The sequence below is a fragment of the Anguilla rostrata genome, chromosome 6, assembly GCF_018555375.3.
Source record: "Anguilla rostrata isolate EN2019 chromosome 6, ASM1855537v3, whole genome shotgun sequence".
Taxonomy (NCBI): Eukaryota; Metazoa; Chordata; class Actinopteri; order Anguilliformes; family Anguillidae; genus Anguilla; species Anguilla rostrata.
The window spans coordinates 8693888-8721124 of NC_057938.1; the positions used below are offsets into that span (position 1 = coordinate 8693888).

Here is a 27237-nt window from a genome sequence, read left to right on the forward strand (position 1 = left end):
CTGGAAATGCCTATGTTTTCTATGTGGAGGGCTGTTCTAAATCCTTTGCAAGGACATCTATGCATTTTCAGTGTACTGTGTTTGTTTTGGGTTTTGCATTGCACTTCGCTGTACATTTTACTTGTGATTGAAATGTGTGACATTTCTCATTTTGCCTGAGGCTTCTAGAGAATAAATAGGTTTTCGTTATACGATTGGACGGTGTCTTCGGCCTATCAGCTCGCAGTACTCATCATACTTGCAAGTTTGTTGCTGCTGACCAAGAGGAAATGTGTGGACATCCACCGGTGAGATTGGAACAGGATTGGACTGTGAGAGGGAACGACCACATTGATGACAGCATGCTTAGTGGGGGGAGATCTTCTTTTCCTCTGTCCCTTCATTTGTTAAGTTATTCACCTACCGGAGGAAACGAATATGGCTATTAGCTGGAGTCTTCCCCCTCTTTTCCTGTATGTGGGTCCTTACTCTGTCTCTACCTTTATTCCCCATTATTGTGCATGCGTGTGTGCATGCTTCTATATGTCTGGACATCCTGAAAGTCCAGCATATCCTAATGCATTCATTGAGACTGCTGTCCTCTAACCTGAGTTGGGCTTTTAAAGTTTGAAAGGCAATAATCCATGCAAATTAGACTGGAAAACGTAGGATGCTGATTGTTGTGATAATTAAAAGGCTTACTGTACTGCAGCATGTCTACAAATGTTGAAGAGGAAATCACAAAATGCACCCCTGTATGCCTCTGTAATGAATCATATAGGAATGTTTGTGCCCAGCCATGCGTTACTTGAAAGGTATGGAAAGATTGTCCTAGCCAGCTCGAGACTCTTCTTTTGTGAATGTCACTGAAGAATTGTAATTCAATAGCTTTTGACACACAAATCAGAGCCTCTTCAGAAATACCATTTACTATCTTGTAAAAATATACATCAGCTCTTGTCATACTGCATTATGCATGCTTTGTTTCACTTCCCTGCACCATAAGCAAATACAACAACTTAAAGCTTTGAAATATCCCTCAGGAATATGTAGGCGATGAGATATAGATGAAAATAATGAGCAAAAAACTAAGAATGTATTGCATGTATAAAAACTAATAGAGCAGATTTTAAAAAATGTAATGCCATGTTTATCATTTTAAATTAAGTTCTTAATGGTTAAATGATTAAAGAAGAGCAAGTTTACATGTGTATTCCACTGCATTACTTCGAATAATCACTGTTGTGTTTATTTAAATATCATCACAACCTTCAAAATATTGTTCACCGAAGGTCTGACCCGCAGCTTGAGTTGTGAATTTTGTACTTTTTAAAGTAATACAATATATTGCATTGCTGATGCTCGGGGAAGAAAGCTTGCAGCCTGCGGAAACTGTTCATGTATCAATCTATGATTAGAAAATGGCAGGCTCCTTTCTTTCCCATGCGGAAATGCAGAGCTCCTGATCGCGGTGACACTGGTTCAGTCAGGTTAATGTGTTGACAAGTCTTAACAATGCCATGTCATGTTGCGCAACACGGTCGACTGGTTCCGTTCAGTTCAGCAGCTGACAGGTCGTAATCACAGAATGCCCTGTAGGCGGGTGGCGGGACCGTGAATGCATTTTAATTAGTGACTTATAGACCATTATGCCAGGATTAAATAAAGACATCACTTGGCCCAGAATCTTAATAACTGTCTTGGCTAATTATGTCGAAGTGTTATGCTAACAAACACGGTGGATTTTACTAGTTTTTGTACTTCAAAACCTAACAAGAATGGCTAATTGTTGTGATTTTATATAGTCTGTATTTAACCCCTGTTGACAATTGCCATCTTTTGATAGACTGTAATGGAAAATGAGTTTTTATGTGTGTAAGAAAATATCGTATCCTTTATCTGGTCTAATCATTATACAAACATTAAGATTGTCCCAGATTTTACTGGAAATCAATCAGAACTAGTTAAACCAGCATTTGACCATTTGTTCTCACATTATCCTTTTTTTTCTGAATGGATATAGGAGACCTTACATAATACCTGTATTTGCGGAAATAGCAAGTGCAGTGACTGTAGTAGGTGACAAGTAAGGTTTCTTTATTCTGGGTTAAATATGTGGCAGTGGTCTGCTTTGTGCTTGCTGAAATCAGCCAGGGATGTCAATTCTAATAGCACAACCCATTATGTGTCATTTAAAGTGATAAAAATAATGTTGTGAAAAGTCCTTGTTAGGATGTGACACGCTTGAGGCTTGTGTGAGACCTCTGGCAGTGCCATTATTTCCTATTAATTACTCGCTAAACAATGCCTGTGGAAATAAAGTTAGGTGTGAGAGAACTGGTCAGCAAGCAGCTGCCCCATATCCCTCTAGGCTGTGCTGTCCTCATTTTGACTGCGTGAAATAGAGCAGGGGTGAGTCTCAAAATGAAAGGATTTGTGTATGAATAGAATCACTGAATAAAAAACCAGGAACAAGCCAGACAGGATCTCGCTTGCATATAAAACATTGTGTAGCTCCACCAAAAGATTGGACTCAAAGCTGAACATTTTTTGCAATTGTTACAATATATTGGGCTTCTTGTGTTATGGGTCTACTACCTTCAGTTTGGAAATTATGTTGTTGTCAATTACAAAAAAACCCTAAAAAAATCTAGGATAAAATGGGATTTTCTCATTACTGTGGATGTAAACCATGCGTTTTAGATAGAAATCTGTGTTCTTCTAGTTTAACATTAACATACTGTGTTTTACAGAATGCAATATTTTTCCGTATGCAGAAGTGCCCCTTGTGCCTGGGACATTTACATGAAAAGGAAAATTTAATGGACTGTAAATAGCATTCATAGTGTATATTATTTCTTGTTTTAGGACTAAGAAAGGTGAATGCCAAAGGAATTGTTTTTAAATTGTCTGTTCTGCCTTTCTGCTGCAACTTCAACATGGGAAATCCTGTGCTGTTTGGCACTATTTATGATTGTCTGTTCTTTACCTCATTTAATTGCAACATTGCTGTGTAATGGAGTTGAAAAAAGTGTCAGGCTAAAATTAAAAAGAACAGAAAGTAGCCTGAATAATTATCTAGTTAAGGCAGCCAGGGTGTAGGATACAGGAAAACTCAACAGCCAAAGTAACACGCCTTTTAAAAATACACTCCATATGCTCTCACTTCTCTGGGATATAATCTCTGCGACAAAGTTTCAAAAGATAAAAATATATTTGGTGTATTTTTTGAAGGGCAGAAAAAGTTTAAATAAATAACATTTTTTTGCAGGGGCAATGAGATATTGTGCATAATAACACTTTTTATGCACCTTGAAAAAATGAAACTGGTAACTATTGTTTTTGCCCCTGACTTTTCTGCATACATCATCTATATAATTATCTCACAATGAAACCACTTCGCAACATTTGCATAGTATGCCAGGATCATAAAATGTTGCTGTTTAAATCACTAGGGCAATTGTGTTTCCTTGTTTTATCATTCCTTTCTTATCTACTTAAATTATACAGCTATACTGCTAAGACCTCTTGTGTATGCTTGCACAATATCTACTTGCTGTATATCCAATACATGGTGAGAGTACAGAACCTCTAAGTGAATATGGTAAAAAGTAAATCTCTCGTTTGTGGCATTAAATTATACATTAGTTTCCCAAAATAAAAAACTGTACCCTCAAATTACTAATTTAAACAATGATACCCAGTCACCCACAGGTATCTGTGATATCCATCCTACTTTCTGTGAACTGCAGACACCCTGTGAATTCAACTGCTCTTACCATTTGTCTTTTGTAGCAATCTTGATTTGACATTTAAAAACATATTACAAAACCTGTCGAGGCAACAAGGCACTCCTTTCAGACTAGATTATGCTGTTGAAGTTAAGTAACAGAAATATTAAAATAGCTACTTCATATATTGATGATAACGCTATGTTTGGAATTAGTTTTGAGTCAACCGAAGAATAAAATAATTGACCTGTCCTGCTGGAAATATTTTGAGACCCTCAATTAATTTTTATAGGATGGATGGCCACCAACAGAATAATTTAAGAAATTCTATTGTGAGTTGCTTCAGGAAGTTTCTTTGTTTGCATTTTGAACAGCCTGTCCTTTGGAACCAGCTTAATAAAACAACAATTTCAGACCATTCTTCCTCCGGCATGCTTCATTGAATTGCTCATTACCAAATTTTGTCTGTGTCGATGTGAGATTTGTTTGAAGATTAGAGAATTTAGCTAATCTCCTCTTTCTGTCTGCATCATGCTTTTTTGAACTCGCAAACTCACATTGCCCGCTCTTCAGTGGGATTCATTTTATCCCGTGTCTGCTTTATTTAAACCTCATCAACCCCATCACTGAACTGGAAGAAGGAAGCTTCTTCTGTTTGCACTGCACCCTTAAGCCAAGAAGTTGAAAACACTGCTACATCAGTCGCTGGTGACACTGGGAATGCGATACCGCTTTCTGTGCATATAGGACATTTTGCTGTTCTGCAGTGCGGTCACAGCACCTAATCAGTACATCATGTTTATACTGCTGTCCGATGGGCAATTTCAAAGTAAATGCAAGGAAGGCCGATGTTCCCATCTGCTGCCTCAATAAATGTGCCACACTTCTAGACTCTTGTGGTAATCATGCCCTTAATGATCAACAACCTTGTGATATATAACTTGCCGTAAAAAAGGTTCACATTTTTGTGGTATAATTGGCTGAGCTCATTGCTTTTCCATATGTTACACAGCCTTGCCTGACAGCCATTTTGTTTGGGTCGTAAAAAGGCCTGTCTCTGTGGACCGTAATTTCACAAAGTTTTTCATGAGAGCCTCTTTTGTGTCTGCTCTGAATAGCTACAAAAATGTGTTTTTGATATGTGTTTACAATACTCACATATCCACTGTAAACAGTCAAATGGGCTCATCGTTCATGGAGCCCGTCATACTCTTTAAATTGTGTCATCTTTGTGTAGTTATTGTAGGTGTGTTATTTTATGGTTTCAGTTAATGCTGAGTGTTATCTATCCTTAATATCTATCCTTAAATTAAATATGAATTATCTAACTAGCAGCAGTAGCAATCAGTAGCTTGTCTAATTATAACTACCCATAAAAGATATACACATATATTTATTTTGTTCAACCATTCTGAGAATTAAGCCAAGCTTAAGCCTCGTTGAAATTCATAGTATACGCCAAAAATTTGAATTCAGTTTTATATAACTGCATTCAGATACATATTTCAGAGGTAGCACATATGACAAAGTAATAATTTCTTAAAATGTATGTAAATGTTTTTATATTTTTGAACACAATAATGCTTATATGTCACATAAATAAAGAAATAACCAGTGCTGACTCCAACATCTGTGTGCAGAGCCCTTCAGATGAAAAGGCTATAAAAGTTAACGTTCGAGAAAACCGAGTTAATAATATTTTCCTCACCTCCAGCAAGCGGTCCTGCTAGAATGTCTTCCCACTGGGTGAGCATTTTCATTAAGCATCACTATTTTTGCAGGGGTTTGCAATATTTCTGCTGAAGGCGACGACACATTCTGAAGTGTGACTATTGGTGATAAGGATATAAGGAATAGGCCACTTGTAATCTGTGTGCCACAAAGTGTGGTCAGGCACAGTAAAATCACAAATAAACTGATAAAAAATGGGTATATGTTTTGCTAATATTTCTCATTTTTATGAGGCAATCAACACTGAACTTAACACACTAACAGAAACACTACAGATATTGGATATTATTGGTTTGATTATTTCCTAATGTACTTGCAAGGCTTATTGTCAGATAGCTCTTTAAAATATGCTTTCATTTGGCCATTTTATAAAAATGCACGTTGGATTCCACTGTGGACATGACCTGAGGTGCAGTCTGTGCTGTTAAGTACTTCTCTTGTCTCCATTCCACTCCCATACATGTTGCCTTAGGCCAAGGATGTTCCTTTTGCCTGATACCTGTTTCCTTGATTTCTCCATACTTGTGTCCTTTCCTTGCGTCCCTTCCTTGCATCCTCTGTTGGGTGGAGCTTAGGATGCAAGGAAAGGATGCAAGGAGGTTAAATAAGTGATTGGAAACAGCCCCAAGTAGACATAACAGCTTTGAATGACAGCAACATCAACAGCATGCGATGTTGTCGCTCTGCTACTGTAATTTGGTGAGAGCATTGTGTTTTATCTGGGGTGAACTTACCGTGACTAATTCCCCCAAAGCTAATTCCTTCCTCATTTCTGCTAATTAATTGTAACATTGCTCTTCGTCTTTTGTGAAAACGTGCGCTTCAACATGTGTCAAAAGAGCAACAGTCTTCGAAAGAAAAAAATAAAACACTTCTGCCAATCATACAAATTTTAACTTTTTTTTATAACAGCTGAAGCGAGTGCTTGATGTGCTGCTGGTGATCTCTTATGAACTTAAGAGGACCACCCATAATTCAAATTCATGGCTGTTGTGGCCATTCCATGCTGGGTCAGCACCTGAAGTGGATGTAACCGTGTGCATTTTAACGAGACCTGACTCGATAACTGCGCATATGCTCTTGACTCGTTTTAATCTGCGTAGCAGTTAAACAGATGCTGCTGCTTCTTTACAGTCTGCTGCCTTCTGCCTGGTGGCTCTCTCCCTGCTTTATTTTCACACACCCCGGGGTGGCTTGGAAAGCAGAATGATGTGGATTTGTTTGGGGGGCGTCGGAAGACGTGTGATATGCCACCTCCACTTCCTGAGCGGCTCTCTCGCGGAATTGGCTCGTACCCTGTTTTTATTTGGTCCCCGTTGTGTTCGGGGCTGAGCGCACGGCGAGGTAATTAATCCCAGGTGCTGATGGTGCGGGGCCGCGGGCCTGCAGTTTGGCGGCGTGATTTGGGGAGGCTACAGACGAGGGCGCCAACCGCCATCGGGCTGCCTGTAATCACAGGAAACAGTTAAAAGAACTGTTCTGTTTGTCGGGGTATTCCAGGGAGTGCAGTGACAGGTTTGTATTTCTTCAGAGTAGAATGTGCATTTGTTTACAGAGTTGTGTACAAATTTGTATACAGCTGGAGAGAGGGAATTGGGGACTACGCCTACTGATTAAGTAGGCACACAAAACCTGTGTTGTGTTAACAGATCAGTCCAGGGCTTATAGGTGGAAATTAGCCGTATTGAATTACAGAACCAACACTAGGTATTATTTCACACGGTGATTCACGCATGGAATAGCAAAATACAATCAACGCAGAGATTATTGGGGTTGTTCAAGAGCAGGCGTGACACAAAGAAGACAAATGTTCAAGTCCATATATGCAGAATAGCTTGTTTTCCTAATCATACACTTTCATGCTTGCACATAGGATAATTAGATGATTAGTCTCTGCCAACCAAGCAAACCAGCCCAGCTTGGACACATATAGCAATGGGTCACCGGTCACAAGCACTCTCACATTTCCCATTCCTCAGATCCATAGCCAGTGTGCTCCGGTCGTCCCTGCTCCGGCCTGGATAGGAGCAGGCTCCACTTTTTTCTCCTGCCAAGGACCCTGGCTGCCTGGATGTTATGACTTGTGGGGATACTCTGTGACAGCCAGAGTATAATAGTGCCTCCGGTCAAAGACAAAGCAGACTCCAGGGGTCCATTTTTAAATACCGAACACCAGGGAGAAATATTTTATTGATTTTTACGGGTCCGGTATATTTTTCTCTGTACAGTATGTTGTAACAGCAAGTGTTGTTTCCTCTCTTTGTGAGGATCACCATGGCTGTTCAGAGAAGAAGAGATGTGAAAGGGAAATTATTGAGACACTTACTGGGCTCCATGGGTTTGTGTTCTGGTGGAGGAATAATACAATTTCTTGTACACATACTATAATTTTATTTTAATCCCTTCATCTTAATCTTTCATTCTAAGAGCAAATAATTTATCTGGCATTGGTATTTTATTTGAATTTAATTAATCAGCATTGCATTTGGTCATTTTATGCGTAATTATGGACACAAAACATAACATGAATCGAAGAGTGAAGGCAATAATACACAAATGAATGTTTTGAATATGTATTCAAATTTTAAAAGATTATGATAAAAAAATTAATTTAATTTAATGTTTATGTGGAATAAAATAACCTACAGTGTTATGTTTCATATAAACAAAGCTATAGTTTCCGTGAAAGCAGCGTATTCAGTTTTTCAAGTTGGGAATGCTAGCTAATGGCTGCTTCTTCAGTACCTGAAGGGATGGGGGTTGGTCACTGTTGAACTTGGAACTCTGCTCTAGTCCCTGATACTCTTTCAAATCAAGGTTAAGGTAGGTATGACTCTGGGTGTGAACTGTTAATCCCCTTTAGTTTGTTAACACAGGAAAAAAGCTGGAGAGATTTGTGTTTATTTGTTCTTTGAACAGTAGAGTGCTTAAATGTGAAGTGGTACTGCAGGTTGAGACTTGAAGATTGGCGTTATTGAGAGGAAAGGTGAGGATGCATCTAACCTATTGATTTTATGATTGCATTAAATGAGTGCTACTGTTGAAGGAACATTGACCGTGACTGTATTTTTCTCAATGACCAGATTCATCCACAGTCAACAGGGACAGTTCCTGTAGTATGGTGTTACAACAGAGTGAGACTCTAACCCTCACAACTGAGGCACAGCATTCATAGTACAATAATCCATTGTCCTGATTTGTTGCTGTTTTCAGATCATGAGGCCCAATAAACTTATCTTGACAGTATCGATGTCAGGACTTAGTGTAGGCTGTGTTGTAAGCGTAAAGCTGTCAGGCATTCCCGAAAAACTAAATTTTCATAGCTGTGATTCCTTGAAAGTGTTTACCACCACAGTATTGTGATTAATTTAAATCCTGAGATATATCATATGAAGAGATTGCATATAATTGCCGAAGGACCATGAAAGACCCATCAATATAGTATCCTGTTCATTATGCTTGAAAAGCATTAGATAATTGCACACTAACCACCTGCCAATATATTTGAATGTTAACACCATCTTTTTCCAAGCAGGATATTCATTCTCAATATGCATCTATAGAGAAGTCATGCTAGATTTCTGGGCTCTCATATGGAAGCACAATTTAACGTGACCTTCTGAACACCCCTGCAGTGGCTGAATTAAGCAGCCTGCATTTCGCGGGGCCGCTGTAATTATTTTGCCGTTCGACGAAACGCGAATGGAGACGGCCCCGGTGCTGAGCCTCGACTCGCCCTCCCCTCACTTACTGGCCCGGAAGGGCTTAATGAAGTGAAAACGGTTAATGAAATTCCAAGTCAGGCAATAATGTTTAATTACGGTTGTCTTGTGTTGGCGTAGAGGGGCGTCCGTGCCCGATGCATTGTGGGACAATGACTTGGGGGAAGCCGTGGATAAAGTGCGCAACATCTACTCTGTCAGCATCCGGATGCTGATATCCCGAGCTCTAATTTTGGCGGCACACAAAACGAAGGGATTTTAGCCGACTGTTTAGTCCAAAATGCTCTCATTACTTCCGTTGTCCTCCATTGGTCCGGGCAGCAAACAGAGATTTATTATTGTTCTTTGAGTTTTCTCTCCCCAGTTGTTTCTCTAATCTCCATTTTTGACCATGTTTCTCAGCCTCTTCATCCTGGGACCGGGCTGTCATCAAAGAAAGCGCCAGGTAGCGCCATTCAGGTACTGACTGCGGTTTCCTCCTACACTATCACGGCATAATCAAACATCTCTTAAGTGGAAAGTGAATGCCCGGATGTAATAAGCTACACAGTCGGATCATGTAAATGCAAATTGGAATATGATTCCCCTGTGCCTGCAGAGAATCCACAGAGCGCAGCAGAAACCGCCTCCCCCTGCCAGCACTTGTAAATCAAGGGAAGTAATGGGTGGATAATGACCGTCTGGAGCAGATTGAATGATAACAAACTGCGCGTGGCACAGCGCATTTTCATTTTCACCGTCGTCACGGGGAGCCCCCCCGGCGCCGTGGCGGCCGGCTCGGCTGGCTCTTTTTTTTTTTGGCAAGCCTGTAAATTCCGGGAGAGAGGGGCGGAACGTCAGCCCGGGAGACGCCGTGACAAGAAATGCCGATGATTTAATCCCACCCGTCAGGGCTGCTCAGGGCGCCCCTGAGCCACGGATCTGAGCTGAGCCGACGCCGGCAGTCTCGCGTATCTCCAAAAAGAAGAGGATAAAAACCACAGCGTACACTTTCAGAATAATGGATAAGTAGACAGCTCGGTCTCTGCGTTTTGGGGTGGAGGTTCATTTGGCTGCTAATTGGTGACAGAAACTGTCAAATGGGTAACAGGGTGACTGTCATGATCAGGTGAGAGGGCTTTTTCTTTCCAAAGAAAGGTAAAAAATAATAAAATAATGACGCCTTCTCTTTCCTTCTCCTACTACCTGCTCATCTCTTATCTGCTGAAAGTACACAGAAAACAAAGCAGTCAGAGCAACAACAAAAATAAATCTAAAAAAATGTTTTTTCTCTCCCTCTCCTTCTCTGTCTCATCTTTTTGTCTCCTGTCCTCTCTGCGAGGTTTATCAGAATGTTTGTTTGTTGAGTCGTGTTTGTTTGCTCGCAGGATAATGCGACATGCCAGCAGCGTTCAGCCTATTTACACACAGACGGGTGAAGGCTGGCTTCCTTATCTCTGGAGGCTCTGTCGTGACTTCTCTCTGTTCCATGGGAACATATAAAGAAAGATAATTAAGCTTTAAAACACTGGTAGGTGAATGGTAATTAGAACCTGTTGTCCTGAACTCCACTGCACATTGAATATTTACTGAACCACAATATTTACTGCATTACATGATTTGCTGAACACAAAGATTAGTTTACACTGTAATGGCAGTCCCGCAGATGACAAATTGGAGTTGTGGCACAGGACAGACACCACCAGGTCCCTCTGAAAAGGATTTACTGGTCATTAGAACCCTGGCCAGATGAGAACCATTTATAAAGAGAACTGCCAGCCGGAAAGAAATTGATATGTATGTAGCAGAAAAGGACAAAATCAGACAAAGGAAGTGTGAATCCTTCCAGCGGCTGTGATTTGCTAATCAGAAAAAAGAGAAAGAAGGGAACGGGGGAGTGCCCAGCTGTGACTATACTCTTCTGTTTTTGTTTTACCGCGACTCCACCCCCGTAGTAATCCCTGATCCAGACAGGTTGCGTGGGGAGCAGTCCGTGATCTCCCGGAGAGCCGACGGGAGGATGGGGAGGTGGCTGATGCAAATGAGGCCCAGGGGCCCAGGAACCGACCAATGAGGAATCAATGCTTGGAGCCTCAGTGGATACAGCACAAGGACAAAGCAACTGTAGTTATTATGATAGCATTTAAAAGCCCAGTCCCACCCAAAGGCTCATACGTCCATGTGGGGAAACAATGAGCAAAAAGTCATCACCGATCAAAGAAACTTAATCAAATTTGGCGCTGCGTAACATTACTTCTTCCGAAGTTATTCATGACTTAGCCTGTTGGATGCTTAGCTGTCAGTGATGATTGATATGACATAATAATAATAATTACAATACTTTTATTTATATAGCAATTTTCAAGAACAGCATAACAAAGCAGTGAATGAATCACTGTCCCACACACAGACATTCACACAAAAATGAGCACAAACACATTTTGTGCACGCGCACGCACACACAAACACACATGATTACACATGCAAATGAAACAGGAAATCTGTATGGAATGCCAGAATTCACCATCAAAGCTGAATTTATCCTCAGTGCCTCAACTCATCAAATATACATTTCAGCACCAAGATTGTTTATCACCTCATGTCCAGAGCCATAGACTCATTATTACCAAAACTCCAGGTGTTTCCCATGAATCGTGCCTGGAATCAGGCTAGATAATTTTGACAAGTTAAACCAGAAGGAAAAATGACCTACACTTTGGACAAATAGGAAAACCAGTCTCGGGAAGATTCATTTGGTCGGAACAGCCGCATGCGAAGCACGCTTCCCCGGGTTGACAAATCGCCACATGGAAATGCCGGGAAACTGAGAGGTTACCCTGACAGACAAGGTGCGCAATTATCACGCTTTGATGAAGGAGCTAGCGTGGGTGCGCACCGCGCCGTTAATTACTGTCCTTTTTCCGCGGGCCTTTAGCGTGGGGAAAAAGGCGTGACGGCTAGTGTGCGAAAGAGCAAGCACTACATTACTGTCAGGGAAAGTAAACGCAGGGGCACGCTTCTTGCGCCGTGATTTACGGGGCCAACTAGACACCGCCCTAGTGAGGTGCTGGGGACAGCGCCGCTTTGGGACTGCGACAGGCTCCGGCAGAATGATACTCATCGTCTAGTCTGAGATGTCCTGGTTGATGGTGACTTTGGGTCGATTCTCAGGTCTAACTCCTGCGATTCATCTTCATTCTGTTTATCCATCTCACTTTTTTGCTGTGCGCATTTTTTTACATCCATGTGTGTTGTGAAGCATTGCTGGGTTGACAGCATCTGTGGTTTGAATCATAATGCTACTCTGGCAGGTAGCTACCGGTAAAGATGATATCCACGGTAGGGTCTTCTTCAAGGAAACCACCGTGACTTTGTAGGCATTGAGAAGGAAAAACACTATGCATGGATCTGTACTTTGTGTAACTGCAACATGAACGCTTTTTGTAAAGTCTGCAAAAAAAGTCTGAAACTGGTTCAGGGTGTCCCATGGTAGGGAGGCGGACATGAAACACAATGGGTTAGGCAAGCCAAATGAAAAATTCAAAAATCATGCTGCCATGGCCCCAAACCATTTTCAGTCATAACCAATCTATACCCAGATCTGGAAATCGCAAACTGCAAAACTAAAGCATTTGTTAAAAATGGCTTACTCCTCTCATATTCAATTCGGGAAATTAAAATGGAAAATATTTGCCTTCTGTTTGTTTACCCCCTGCCAGAAACAGCTTGCTTTCACGAAACACCACTGTTTGATTGACTCTTTTGTATCACATTATGAAACCAGATGACTTATTAAGCACCATGTATTGCAGACAGCTGTATGGTGCTGATTTAGTTCCCTTTCTGCATCCAGTCAAACATTATCCCAGGGTTTATGTTTCCGGGAAACATACGCAGATGCCCTTGAAATGTTCCAGTTTCAAACGACGGAGTGAGGATCTGTGTTTTACCTCTTGGTGACAGCAGTGGATTTAATTACTAAATGTTTTCATATCAGATGTCTCTTTTACTGTCTCACTGGAATGAATCACTTAAAATGAGTCCCTGTCAACGTGTGCTTGTGCAAGGCCATCTGTTTACGCAGACTGAAGAAAATAAACCACTGGGCCGTGTTTGCCCAAATACAAAAATATTTTTGTTGTTTGGTATTTTTCGTGTCTTCCAAATATAATTTTACATATATTATCATTTTCTTCTTACAATGAACAACTTGGGTAGGTACACAGCGTATTCATCTCTGCACATTCGTTCGATACTACATAGCACAGCTGTAATTCATAAATTTACATTATCAAATTTGTCCGGAACTGTGCAGCTTGGGACTCAAACACAATTTAATAAGCTATTTTAAGAATGAATAATTGCTTTTTAATTTACAACCTGCCAACTGTAGGGCGCATCATTGTAGAAAAAGCTAACATCACGGTGGGATGAGTCTCTTGAGATGCCCGTAAATCGTGTCTTCTTAACAGGCAATGATGTTGGCTTTGTGAATGGAATCTTTTTTTAAATTCTTTTAATAAAAATTTTAGTGGAGAAAGGATTTTGTGTGGCCATTTGCAAACTGCTTTAACACTGAGCATATATATATATATATATATATATATATATATATATATATATATATATATATATATATATATATATATATGAGTCCCTTTTTGCTTTTGTACAGATCTTTTTTTCTTCTTCTTTGCTATGCATAAATAGGATATAGCCCCTGAGAACAAGGCGTACAGAAACCTATGAATCAATCTAGGTAATGGGGAGACCAGATGTGAGAAATAATGGAGTACTGTAACAAGCCTAACTAATGAGTCTTTACTGAGGCACAGCACATTTCACAGACTCCTCCTCTGTATGACAACCCACTAATAATCCCACAGTGCGGATGATGAAGCTTTGCCACAAGGCAACACCTATGCAATTAAAACCGCAGACTTGTTTTCACGATTCATTAATTTCAGGATTCTGTAAAGGCCCAATGAGTGCACTAATAATCTAGTCTACTTGACTCCACGTCTAGTCAAAATGGGGTGTCTAATTAGATAAAGGTAATTAATTAGAGATAAATGGAGCTAATCAGATTCAGTTAGCGCTGTATCGGTTTCCATATTAAGACATTTAGGCCCTCTTACACTTTTAAAGGTTGTGTTGGCATAACTGCATTTGTATAATAATTACTGATATATTTTTTCATCTCAGAAATAGGGGCTAGGATTGTTGCATGTTTAGTGTACAACAGTTTTGGTATATATACATACATAAATATATATATATATATATATATATATATATATATATATATATATATACCTATACACACCAGTCAAAACAACATTTGACAATATATTGTTCTCACAAAACAGGATTCCACGTATGATCTGGGGGTGGGTTTGTGTTTTGTGTTGTGGATCTACTGAAAGGATGAGGCAACTCATGAGGCAGCAAAACTGAGGTTGTAGTTCACCAGGATGTAAAATGTTGGTGGTGCAACAATGAAAAAGTTGCATGTCAGCGGTGGGAACACTGTACTTCAAAATGATAATTCTTGGAAGGTCAGGAACGCATTAGTTCCCATAGAAGATAAAAGCATAGCAAGACATTCAAAAGGATCAACATATGATTCCATTCAGGAAAAAGATATTCATTTAGTGACTAGGTTTGGAATAGTATATTAGTATATTTTAAATCATTGCTAAAATATTGACATGTTTTGAATACTCTTTTCTGTAACGACTGTAGACACAAACACATAATTTTCCAATGACGACAAATTAAAAAAATAAAGTGTTCCTTTAATAATTACATAATGATATAATTATGAAAGTATTGCATTTTTTACAAACTAAAAGAATATCAAAGTGGTGGTATATTTGGCCAGAAATTTAAATGCTAAATTACAGCTTGACTGATATTACTCTGAATAAAGAAGTGCAATCTTTAACACAGCATCACATTAGCAGAATATATTGATGCATTCTGGCTTCATCTATGTATTCTTCATTAGCACAGTCCTTTCAAGAATATATTAAATTCAAGCTCAAACAGCCAAACTGCACTGCTTACCACTGTGTACCAGTAAGAAGAAAAAAAACTGCTTTTATGCCCAAACCGTATGAGGGATCTTAGCCTTTTCCCCCACATATTAATCAAATCCACTTGTCATGTTAAAATGCTTGAGTTTTCACAAAATCAACAAGCTTTCTAGAAATTGTCATTTTAATGGAAGTCAGTTTGAAATGAAAGCATGGAATCAGACAACGAAGGAAAGAAGACAGATTGGTTGGATGAATGTGCATCTTTTAGAAAATATAAAGAATATTTTTGCTTTGTTTTTATCATTTTATTATTTCTAGTGCGCAGAGGACATGACTGATAGAACAAGGCAGGTCATTCCCATGGTATTTGTTATTATATATTTTGTATGTGTGGAGCCAGTATAGTTGTCATTGGGATTGTTTGATGAGAATACATTTATCTGAAAGACTCTTGGGGAGTATCACAAAATAGATCACCCACATGCATTTGACACAGCTTTTATGCAATTGTCAATATTTGTAGTTAATAAATTGTGCTGGAATTCTAACTCGAGACCTTGCTCTTTTAGCCATTCAGATGGGTAATGACCTCTGACCCCTTCAGACATGTGAATCCCAACAGGGAATCACTGAATTTGTTCAGACTTTTGATTGAAATTGCTGCAAAGACAATATTGTAATCCAGACAAAGTCTGCAATCCTGAAAACATATAATGTGTTATTATTATTATATATAGGGGCCTGAGGAAGGGGTTAGTATGAACTCCTGATTGTGACAGCCATTGTGGTGCTCCCATCATGGGCTCAACTGAAAGCAATTCACATTTGCAATGGAATGGAGATTCTCAACATTCCAACTGCTAAAGTGAGGAAGGGGAACTTAGACAGGTGAATGAGCAAAAAACCTATTTCAAAACTGCATTTCTTGCACCATCTATGTGCATATGCCCATCCCCCAAATGAGACATATCTTCAACTGAAATAACAGTGGTGGAAGTATGACTGCAGCTTCAGGCGGCATTGTTGAATATCAGGGCATCTGAAAGCATTACTTTGGATGGAGCTGATTGTGAATTTCCCGCTAGCATTGTTAACTTGGTTTGACCTCTGATCACCCTTACAGCCTTGTCATACTTGCGTTGATTACAGAATACTGGAGGAGAAAATGGTGCATTTTTAAAACTGTTGATTTTTCCCTCTAATGATGTCCCTTGCAATTAAATTCTGGCTCCAGGGTCTCGGTGTCCTTGTGAAAAATCTTATTAATACATTAATACATTATAATGTACATGTTTGTGCTTATTTGTGTAAGAGAGACAGAGAATTTGCCATCATGTCTGTTTGTGCATGCATGTTTGTGTAGGCGTATGTACATGTATGTCAGTATTCCCTCACATGCGTTACATGTTTGAGGGTATTCACTCGTGTGTGTGTTAGCACGTGTTTACATGTGTTCGTGCGTAAGCACGTGTATATTCATGCATCCGTGTGTATGTGTGCGAGGTGGGATGACGGTTTGCCCATCTAGGATGCTAATTAGTATGTTAATGACACAGACAGAGCAGTTCCTTCAGTATTGTAGCTGTCCTTTCCAACTACAATCCCAGTTTGTTACCATGAACATAAATCAGGGAGAACAAAGAAAGGTCATATGTTGTGTTAAGAAGAAAGACTGAAGGCAGTAACAGAATCATAGCAAGGTACAACGTGTGACTCTCATGCATATTCATGAGGCATGCACATATGCATATCGAAACAGATGTCTCTGAGACAGGGTTATTTGGAGGAACAAATATTATAAAAGCAGCCATCATCTTCCACCACACAGACCATAGCTGAGTGTATATCCAAAATTTGCTTTGTGGAAAAGGGAAGTCTCACAACAATTAAATAGAAAACGTAATGTGCCAGTAAAAATAGAAAATTTTCATTTTGAGTATGAAAAGTGCAGCACTGTAACTGATAAAATGTTTTGGTTGCCATTGGGATTATTTTACAATGCACTGAGGACATAGCACATTCCAACAAGATGAGGTGTGACCACAACATTTCCTTTGTTCCCCTGCCTTGATGGCCTGAGTGGTAAAGTACAGGGAGACAGAATAATTTACAGGAGTTAAAGAACACAGAATTGTTGTGATTGCTGATGTTAGGTGTAGTCACGGCATTACATACCTTTGTCAATTGGACTGTTTGCTATAGCCTTATGATAAAATAAAATACTTTTTTTGAAAGAGAACAGTGATGTATGCAGTTACTGGATGGTTTCAAGGCATTCGAAGTTCAGTGAAATGTAAATTGTTTGACATGCACTGTGTGTCACTGTGTATATCGCACACATGTCAATTTGTAGAATTATATTCATGTTCGTCCTAGGCAGCTCAGTCACTTTTCCTTTTTCCCATACTAAAAAATGTTGCACATTGCTAAAGCTATATGGTGAGGAAGGAAATGCTGAAAGGCTGTCAAAAATACCACAAACAAAATGTCTGGTGGAGGCAACAGACTATATAGGCCAAGCATCACCGTGAGTGATCCTGACAGTCTTTCCCTTGTCTTCTCTTTCATTAGACATGAACAGGCCCGGGGGTGCTGCACAAAATGGTAAACAGGATTACGGAAGGGTTTTGAATGTTGCACAGAAGACAGAAGTGACTGATTAGGAGATCAACATTTCTCACGCAACGTGGAGGGTTTCATAGCGAGCGTTCGTCACTCCTTCCAGACACTACCGGTTGGCGTTTTACGGAGCACAAACAAACACAACAACAGTCGGCCCGTTTGAAAAACGGGAGCGTGTTGTCAAGTTAAAAATGGAACCGCAAAGACGAGCGCTCTACTGCGGCCGGGACGCCTGATGTGCTTTCGGTAGCTCAAGGCAAGCAACTGAAACCCTCCGTTCTGAAGTGCCAAGAAAGAAAAATGATACCGATTTCGGCGGATAATCCGTGCCCTAACAGCAGGCGAACCGCTGTACTGCCCAAAGTTTTCTGGAGTGAAATATAAGCAGACAGCTGGAAAAACCACGGCCACTGAGACACAGAGCAAACAGATCCATGATGCTCAGCTGAATGGGAAGATGTCTTCCGGCATATTGGGCTTCAGGGTGGCAGTGACACTGTGATGCATGAGGAGGAGAGTGAGTGACACTGGTGGCACTCGGCTGAGGCACAGTTTTCTACAGCGCTGAAACGACGACGGTATCTTGGCCGCCTGTATAAATATCCGGGAAGGAAACTTGGTTTTGAATTATGCCCTGGGCAGTCTGTACGGCAGTGCTTGACAGTACTAGCTCTTTTACCCCCTTGAAACAAATTCTGCAACAAATTCAAACTGAAAAAAGGGAGAGAATGCTGCGCAGAGTACTGCGTGTTTTCGAGCTGAGTGGTTCAAAACTGTTTCTTGCATTGAAGACTGCTTCTTGCCCCAAAGGAAACGCCTTTATTGTCAGGTAGCAGTAATCCCTCCACAATAAAACACCATACTGCACAATTTTGAAAGAGGAGGTGCTGGGAAAACTGAAAATAAAATCAGAGGGGGTGCTTAATTGCTTCGGGAAACTGTGAAATAATGTGGAACGTCATGTAGGCTATTTATGGCTGGTTGAGAATTGAATGCCTACAACTCCTGTGCCAATCTGTATACATTTGAATTCTAATAAAACTAAGCTATGTTCTTGTGCTGCATTGCTTTCAGCCCTCACAGCTTTATTTATTATTGTCACTGGTCATTTAAAAAAAACACAAACCATGTTATGTGTTTATGCACCATTTGCAATAAACAAAATGCTGGCTACAGTGAACATTTTTCTTTTGTGTCATGAACAAATCTCAAGAAGAGAACATCTGGTCAACATCTCATTGAGATATGTAAGTTGAGCAGGTGATGTGAACCAGACACTAAGACATGAGCAATCACAAAGAAACACTTGCTATTTATTTACGTACATCTCTGTGTGCCCACTAGTTTGTTTGTTTGCTTACCAATATTTATAAGTGGGTGGCAGGTTTAGTGTGAGCTTACTCAGCTCTGCTTGAACAGTTCATTAAATATGACCAAAACTTACACGGGCAAGGTACGGTACCAGAATTTGTTTTCCACATGTCCAGATGTATGTAAACGATAAACACAATAAAATTTAAAACCTCGCCCCGAATGAGGACTGGAAAGGAAATAAATAATAATAAAAATAATTGTTATTGCTATATCGATATTAAATTGCTCACTCACTTATTTTATTATGTTTGTGTGTTACACTACGTAGATGAGGTCTACTGCATTGTGACCTTTTTCATCACAGTTATTTCTTAGTCTGAGAGTTGGAGCTTTGAAGACCATCTCCAGGGGATATCAGATTTAAGCATTCTCCTCTGCCCTGGACTCCCTGGGTAGCTGAGTCTTAGTTAATTAGCCCCGTACCTGTAGGCAGACTATTTTATTTTCACCGCTCTCTCATCTCCTTGCGAGTCAGGATATTATTAAGTCTGCTGTTGACTTATTCCCCCTCCACTCTGGAGCCCCATCAGCCTTTGTGTTTCTTTCATGCAAATCGCGCCCAGCGTTTCCCGACGCACTCCCATAATCCATTAGCTGATGAAGCCTCCGGAGGTCCCAGCTGAGCAAAATGAATGCGATGTCTTCGGCGGTGCCTGGGTACAATAAAAAAATAAATAAATAGAATTTTGCAGCTCTTCCTCAAGGCTCTTCTACCTCAGTATACATCATCCTGTGAGTGACTTTACCGAAAAGCATTAAAGAGCCCTGCAACTTTCAATCCGACAGAATTTAAGCTGGAAACCCTTTAAGGGCGTGTTAGAAATCAATAATGTCCCAGCTGAAATGCTCTTGTGCTCCAATGAGCACACGCTCCACCGTCTGCAACCTTGTCAGAAATTTAATAGCGCTGTGTAAATTCCAAAAAGAATACCATGTGATAACCTGAAGGAATGTGTTACACACAAAAGAGATGGTTTACACTGCCAAAGGGGAACTGGCAGGTACTCCCAACATCCAGCAAATTGTTATTCAATAGGTGCACAGCATATACACCTGGGGATTTACTGTATCTTGATAGAAGTAGAGCCCGAGATGAAAATACTTGGGGAGTCATTATTTAAATAGGACTCTTTTTTCATTTCTCAGGTGTGCTACAAAGAAGTGAGTCTTCCTGTGCAGCTGAGATTCCCTAAGTCAATAGTAGCGAGGTAGGTGCCTACATTTTCCCTGCTTAACTCATTTCTTTGAAATTTATGCAGTTTTCCCTGAAAACGTGCAAGTCATTTACCATACAAACACTATTTAAAATGTATAAAATTCTACGTTACTGGAAGTAGAAGTTTCCAAGTAAACAACAAAATTTGAATAGTTTTGCAAATATTTTCAAGGTAAATTTTTATACAAGAGTATGTTTTCCCCCCAAACCTTTGGGTGAGAATGTTTCTTCAGCTAAGGTTCTTGTGCTGCCGCCAGTGAAATATCAATGCTTGCAACTCAGATAAATCTAAATCACTAGAACCTTGAACCAGATTTGTTGTTTTTAAATCTTGAAAATCCCACCCATCAATATTATTACCATTAAAATACAACGTTAGGGCTGGAGGACATCAAAACAACTTTGCTTGATGGATTCTGTGCCCGACCAGGCGAACTCCGCTCATAATTGACCCCGGGCGTATTGTACCGAGGAAACGCGCTCTGAATGTTTCACGCAGACTGGTGCAGTGAGGCTGACGAAGGAACGTGAAGTGGACGTGCCGTTTGCGATCTGCTGAGAGCGAGCGGCGAGGCGGGGGTGAGGAGGGATTCTAACGACGCTGCGAAGCCTTCTGACGAGCCCTCGTAAGCGCGCAGTCACCACTGGCGGCGTGCCTCCGCGCAGATGTCGGCACGCGAAGAGATCGGTGTTCGCGCGGAACGCAGAACTCCCCGGTGTCTGCGTGCGCATATTGTAGCTGTTCAGAAGGACAAGAAGGGCTGTCTGCAGTGCCGCGGGCGGCCATGATCTGATTACTGCTGCTCTGCGGAGTAAGCGCTGCGCCCCGATGCCCAAGACACGGGCTGATACTGAGATTCAATCGACCCGCTGTTTCACAGCTGGCCTCCGTTATTATTGTACCGCCTTTGTCTTTTTGGCGCATTCCGAAAGTTACGCGATGAACGTGCGCGGCGGACCGCTGCCACGCGGCGGCAGGGGACACCCGCCGCTCAGCCCCCCCAGACTCCCGACTGAACCGTGGGTAATTAGGCGGTCATCTTCCGGGGTAATTAGCGCAGTGTTTGCGCGTGGTTCCGCGCGGCTGCCCGCTGCCTCCGGCGCTGTGGCGGAGGCTGGTGCTGATTGGGCCCGTGGCCCAGCTGACGGGAGCTGCCATGGCCGGTAGCAGACTGGCTGCCTCGCCCGCGGCAGGGTGGAGCTTGCAGCAGATGCCTGACCAGAGACCCTGGACATGACCGAGGAGCTGCCACGGCAACGCTAAAGGCGCAATCTCCTCTCTTGTGCATGATGTCATTGACATCGGTAGACTTAACCCATGCTTCTGCAGTAAGTGCCTCTGAGCCTGCCAGACTGGCTGTGAGGCCTGGGACTCCAGCAGCAGAAAGAGGCGTGATCCTCTTTGCCCTGCACCAGAGAACTATTCTTTTCCCTTTTTACTCTAAAAAAACCTGATCAGCATTGACCATTCCTTTTTATAATTTGTTTTCTGCAAGCCTTCTACAGAATAACCAATGCACTGCCGGAACGTAAAACTAAAAGTATAAATTATCACCACAAAAAATGATATTTGATTTAGTTGATGTATAAATAAATAAAATTTAACTACAATTATGAGTAGTTTCCCCCAGTACCATCTTTAAAGACCGCAAACATCAGCAGAAGCACAAGAGTCCACTTCTGTCTCCATTTCTTTTTGCTCCATACTTTGGTGCTAACAACTGTAATTTTCTGCTCTGTAATGCTTTGCTTGTAGGGCAATGCTTTAGGCATGAAAATAGAAGAAAAGAAGAAAAGTTTGCAAAGGGAAAAAAATGATTTGCAGTTACGTTATGCACCCGCCTCCTTTCATTGTCTTTCAGAACAGCCTTTCTGGTATTTACTCACCTTATTTACCTGCAAAACAATACTGCTTTAGTCCACACATATCCCAGTTGTGCTGTTACTGGACATTTTTAACCAAAGTTGTTTTGGGCTGTTTACATAGCAGCTCAAGGAGTTTGAAATGTCGCACATTTTAATTAAGGAGAGCATATACTGTTTGATATTAAAAGCAACATGTAAAAGAGGGATACTGGGACAGATAATATTTACATTTTTCTTTTTTTCATTCTGATAAGCAAGCTTATTACATGAATGAATCGATCATTTAATATGGCAGAATCATGGCACCAAGGTAAACAAACAGAAGAAGTTGCCTTCATGCAGATTTGAGAGAAGTTGGAAGTGGAAAATATGCGACTTTAAATCATGCAAATGAGCCTCAAGGAATATTTCACACATTATTTAGCTCCTCCCCTTTTGCCAAACCCATCTCGTTAATAATACAGTTAAATAAAATATTATCTATTTCATGTAGCAAGAAGACACAGCTCACTTTGAATCATTTAATAGCTGATTGGCATAAAAACTACATTAGTTTATGTGGGTCTGTGAGCGTTTGCATACTTCAGCAGCCAGAGCCAAGTGTGGCATAATCCACAATCTAATTAACCATCATAGTGTGCTGTCACATTAGTAAAAAGGACTGGGATCCCCCTCAGGATTCATACCACTGAAAACATTTGCAATAATCATTTGTTTTGCTTTACAAATGAAATCCATTTCAAAGCCTGGTGCTGAGACAGTCTAACCCCTTCACTGGTGTTCTTGTTGGAGCGCTATAAGCAGACACACAGACACAGACGCACACACACACATGCGTACGTGCACACATTCATTTATACACACCTTTTCACATCAGTTGCAATGTTTTCAAACCTTCCTAGGCTTTTTTTGTTTACAGCATGACTGCCTTCAAGAGGAAATAAAATGCATTCCCACCTCCAAATGAGTGTAACCCAACAGCAGTATGCTGGGACACCTACAGCAGGACGCTATGATAATGAAAATGCCTCTCAGCAAAGCTGCTTCAGTCCTGGAGACTGCAGGCAGAGATTTCAAAGGCGCGTTGGCCTTTTAATTCATTCACATCCCTATTAGCGGAGAAGCTGTTTGGGACAGTTGTTTTGATTCGGATTATCAAAGGCACAGCGGCAGAAGGAGAGGAAAGAGGTGCCAGCGCTGGCAGCTCGTACAGAACACGTCTGCAGCAGCCATTTTTTGGGGAAGCAATGCAGGCAGGGTCACGGAGCTGCTGTCTCCCCAGTCAGCAGCTTAATAGCGCCCCAAATTGAAATGTTTTCGGAAATTAGCCTTGATCCTCAACTCTTCTTGTTCCACGGCTCGCCGAGAAACAGGAAGAGATTTTACAATAAATGCAATAGCATTTATTGTATTGCATTCAGCGCTCTTCATGCTGCCATCTCGGTGGACTGTATGTGCTGTTTAAAGCCTAAATGTGAGAACCTGAATCTGCTAAAAGTCCAAACTGAGAGGAACAGACACACAAGCGCTGGGTGCAACCGCATGTGGTGTGGCTTTGGTTGCCAGAGTTGCTGACAATTCAGTAGCAGCTGAATGCAGGGAGGGAAACTCGTTGGAAGTTTGGCTAGGTACCAGCAATCCCCACTGCAAGCTGGGTGAAGCGTTCCTGGAGTATATTTTGAAGCTCCGATGATAAAGATGTGGTGAGGGTATCACTGAGCTCTAACCCAGAGCAGGGAAATGAAGGTGCCAAATGAGGCCCTGGATTCTTTGGAGCCGAGCAACACAAAGTTCTTCACTGCCGTGCTTAGCCAAAGGCTTCCGACCTCTTTACCGGCCCAACCCTCGTCTCTCCCCTCTCTGCACTCCTCGTAATTGCAAGGACCTTCTGGACCTGTGATTTTATCACGTAGCGCGTACCTTTCCCTGCCACTTACTGGCCAATTAAGTCGAGTTCTCACGGAGGGGGTCCAGCTGGATCTGCGTAATCCGGGCTGAATTCATTAAGGCCTTTCCTGACGTCTCTGAACCGGCTTTAATGATCTGGCTGATAATACTTGTAATTCTGCTCAGCCGGGGGACCGCGCCACAGCTGTTGCCTTGGTAATCCCTGTCCTGATAGACTGAAGCACCGGCGAGGCGTTAATCTGCCCCTGTAATTCCCCTCTTTCTTTTGTTTTTCTTTCCCTCCCTAATAACCATGACGATCATGGAAAAATGTCACTTTGACGGAGTTGAAAAAAAAAAAAACAAGATACGTAAAATCACTAAGACTGTTCGCTTGTACTCTCTGCTTTCCGCCACTGTCTTCTACCTATCCTTCAGAGAAGGTTTACGTAGAGTTATGGCTCCAGTTTCTGAGAGATTAACCTAAAGTATAGGGTTTCTCAAAAACTGTCAATACGCATTTAATGGTCTAATTTTGCACGAATGCTGTCAAACAGGGAATCCCATCTGGATTTTGCTCCTAACTGTTAATTGAAACACTGCATTGTCATAATTAAATAAAAATGCATGCCCATAACTAGAGTACATACAAAATGCATATACATTATAACTATAATTACAAGTTTGTACATGCGTATGAATCAAATTTGACTTGTAATCCACAGAAAGAATTATTGCCCACATAAGCATATTCAAGTATTTACATTTATATATCATCTCATAAATATTTTATAATTCACCTTACTTCATGAAAATATTACAATAAGAATGTTAATGATGCTATTTTCAAGTGATCGAATGTGATTCTTCGAACAGGGGTTTGAAGGGAAGCAGCTTCACCATCCTGTCAGGCAGTTAATGGTTTTTGATCTGGAGAGTGCAGTGGGCCCACAGCATTGCAGAAGTGCTCTTCCCTAAGGCCCTGTCTCTGCTACTGTCTTTTACTCAGCTTGTCCTTCCACTGTCCACTGAGAGAATGGACAGTGGCCTGGCCAGGGATCTCTGTGTATAATACACACACACACACACACCCACAGACACAGGCACACACACACACACACACACACACACACACACAGACACAGACACACGCACACACATGCACACACACACACTCACACATCCAAATGCACCCATTGTCACACATACACAGTGGAAGTGTCAAGCAGAGGATTCTTAAGAGAATCACGGAGTTAATTAAAGCCAAACGGAGCTTTGTGCAAATTCATCAATGGGATTAGATCAAGTAGGAATTTATTTATGTATGTAATTAGCAAGCACAATTTTAAATATTGCCACCGGGCTAGTTCAACCAAGCCAGCTTGGGCTCTGATACTCAAGGTAGGACTCAGGTTTATTTATACTCTATATAACCAAACAACACGAAACGGTTCAATTTTGCAAAAAACAAAACAAAAAAAAACAGGATTACTGTTTTTAGTATACTGATAGTATCTTCAGTATCTTCAACTGCTAATTTGGTTCAATGTGTCTCTAATGTGATTTTCCTTGAGGCTATAGTCTCTTATCTCCCATAGCGTCATGGAATACACCTAACCATAAACAAAAATTTGCTGTCAAGGGAATGAACAAATTAACAACTCAGTGCTGAACACATTAAGTTAAGCACAAATTAATTTACTTTGAGCAATTTTGAAGGAAATTGGGGAATAAGCATTTCTGGAAACTAATAATAAACAATTTAGCTTTAACTGCACTGTGATTTGTCATTTAGAATGGCTGTTGGTGTTTGACGTTCGGCAGTGTGAAGATGCCTTCTGCTGATTTTGCCAATTCATGAGATATGCACAAGTGAATGTGATAGAAGTTAAATGCTCTTTATATCCTATCCTTACTCCACACATCCATTTCTCCTTCTTTTAACCTCACCTCACCATGGAATGTTCTGCAATAAATGCAACGATGTTTTAGGTCACTGAGCAATTGTATTTAAAGACCTCGGCCTGCATTAAATCAACATCATTTGTCTTTAATTTTGACTTACATGTTTTTGTGATTGCTGGACAAGCCATAAAATTTAATTCTTGTCATTACTGGTCAATGTTAAGGACATATTGAATTGAATAACATTGAGCCATTAAAAAATATGCATTTTAAACACTTGAGCAAATTACTGGCCCTTATCATTTTTAGCGTATCATATATATATATATATATATATTCTGCATTTACTCAGTGGCATTGGTGGATTGTTATCATTGCAGTAGGTAGAACAGGAGAGTCACATTCATTTGGGGTAAGCAATAGCACCGCTGTGTCTGACAATGCGTGCCATCAAGCCTCTCTGAATGTTTTGACCCTTGACTGGGACCCGTCTTGCATCACCTCTGAGGAATTTGTGATATCAAAGCCTCGCGCCATCCGATACTTGTCAAAAATGCAGTTTATGAAAGTTTAATTCTCTTATTGATTTAGTCGGGGTTTGATGCTCACGGAATCAGCTCCCCTGACAGAGCTAAGAGGATTCAAATGCCTGCCACCAGCCCGGCCCCCTTTTCACGGGGAACAATTGCCATAGGCCAGCCCAACAGGCATGGTTTAATTGCTTCTAATTAAAAGCATAAATCTCTTTTCTTCACTTGCTCATGTCTTAAACTGGGTTTCATATAGCCACTTTATTCTGTGTTTGTCTGAACCCCCCAGGGTTAACCCTTGCCCTCCCTCTTCTCTTTTGTCTATCTGTCTGTCTCTCTCTCTCTCTCTCTCGCTCTCTCTTTCAGGCAGAATACTCCCCTGAATGATCTAATGTGATGGGTGAGTGGCACAGTGATATTTAACAAGCAGGATTTCTTCTTTATTGAAATATAATTAGGTCAAATGACCGCCCCCCCTCCCCTTCCAAACACACACAGAAAAATTCACACACAATTGGTATGCATGCTAAAATGGCTTTTGCCGCAAATCCTTTTTGACAGCAAATAAACCAGCAGGCAAACAGAACATTATCTCCCACAGAGTGGATAAGAAAGTCTGTACACATGATGGGCTCACATATCATACACCTATAA

General features: G+C 40.9%; 1 long non-coding RNA gene across 1 annotated transcript; it reads left to right on the forward strand.

Annotated features, from left to right (window-relative positions):
* Nucleotides 1-8205: 8205 nt before the first annotated feature.
* Nucleotides 8206-10558, forward strand: LOC135257945 (uncharacterized). The gene is made up of 3 exons (XR_010330813.1): nucleotides 8206-8427; nucleotides 9566-9622; nucleotides 9762-10558. It is a non-coding gene; the product is annotated as an uncharacterized LOC135257945 (long non-coding RNA).
* The last annotated feature ends 16679 nt before the right edge of the window (nucleotides 10559-27237 follow it).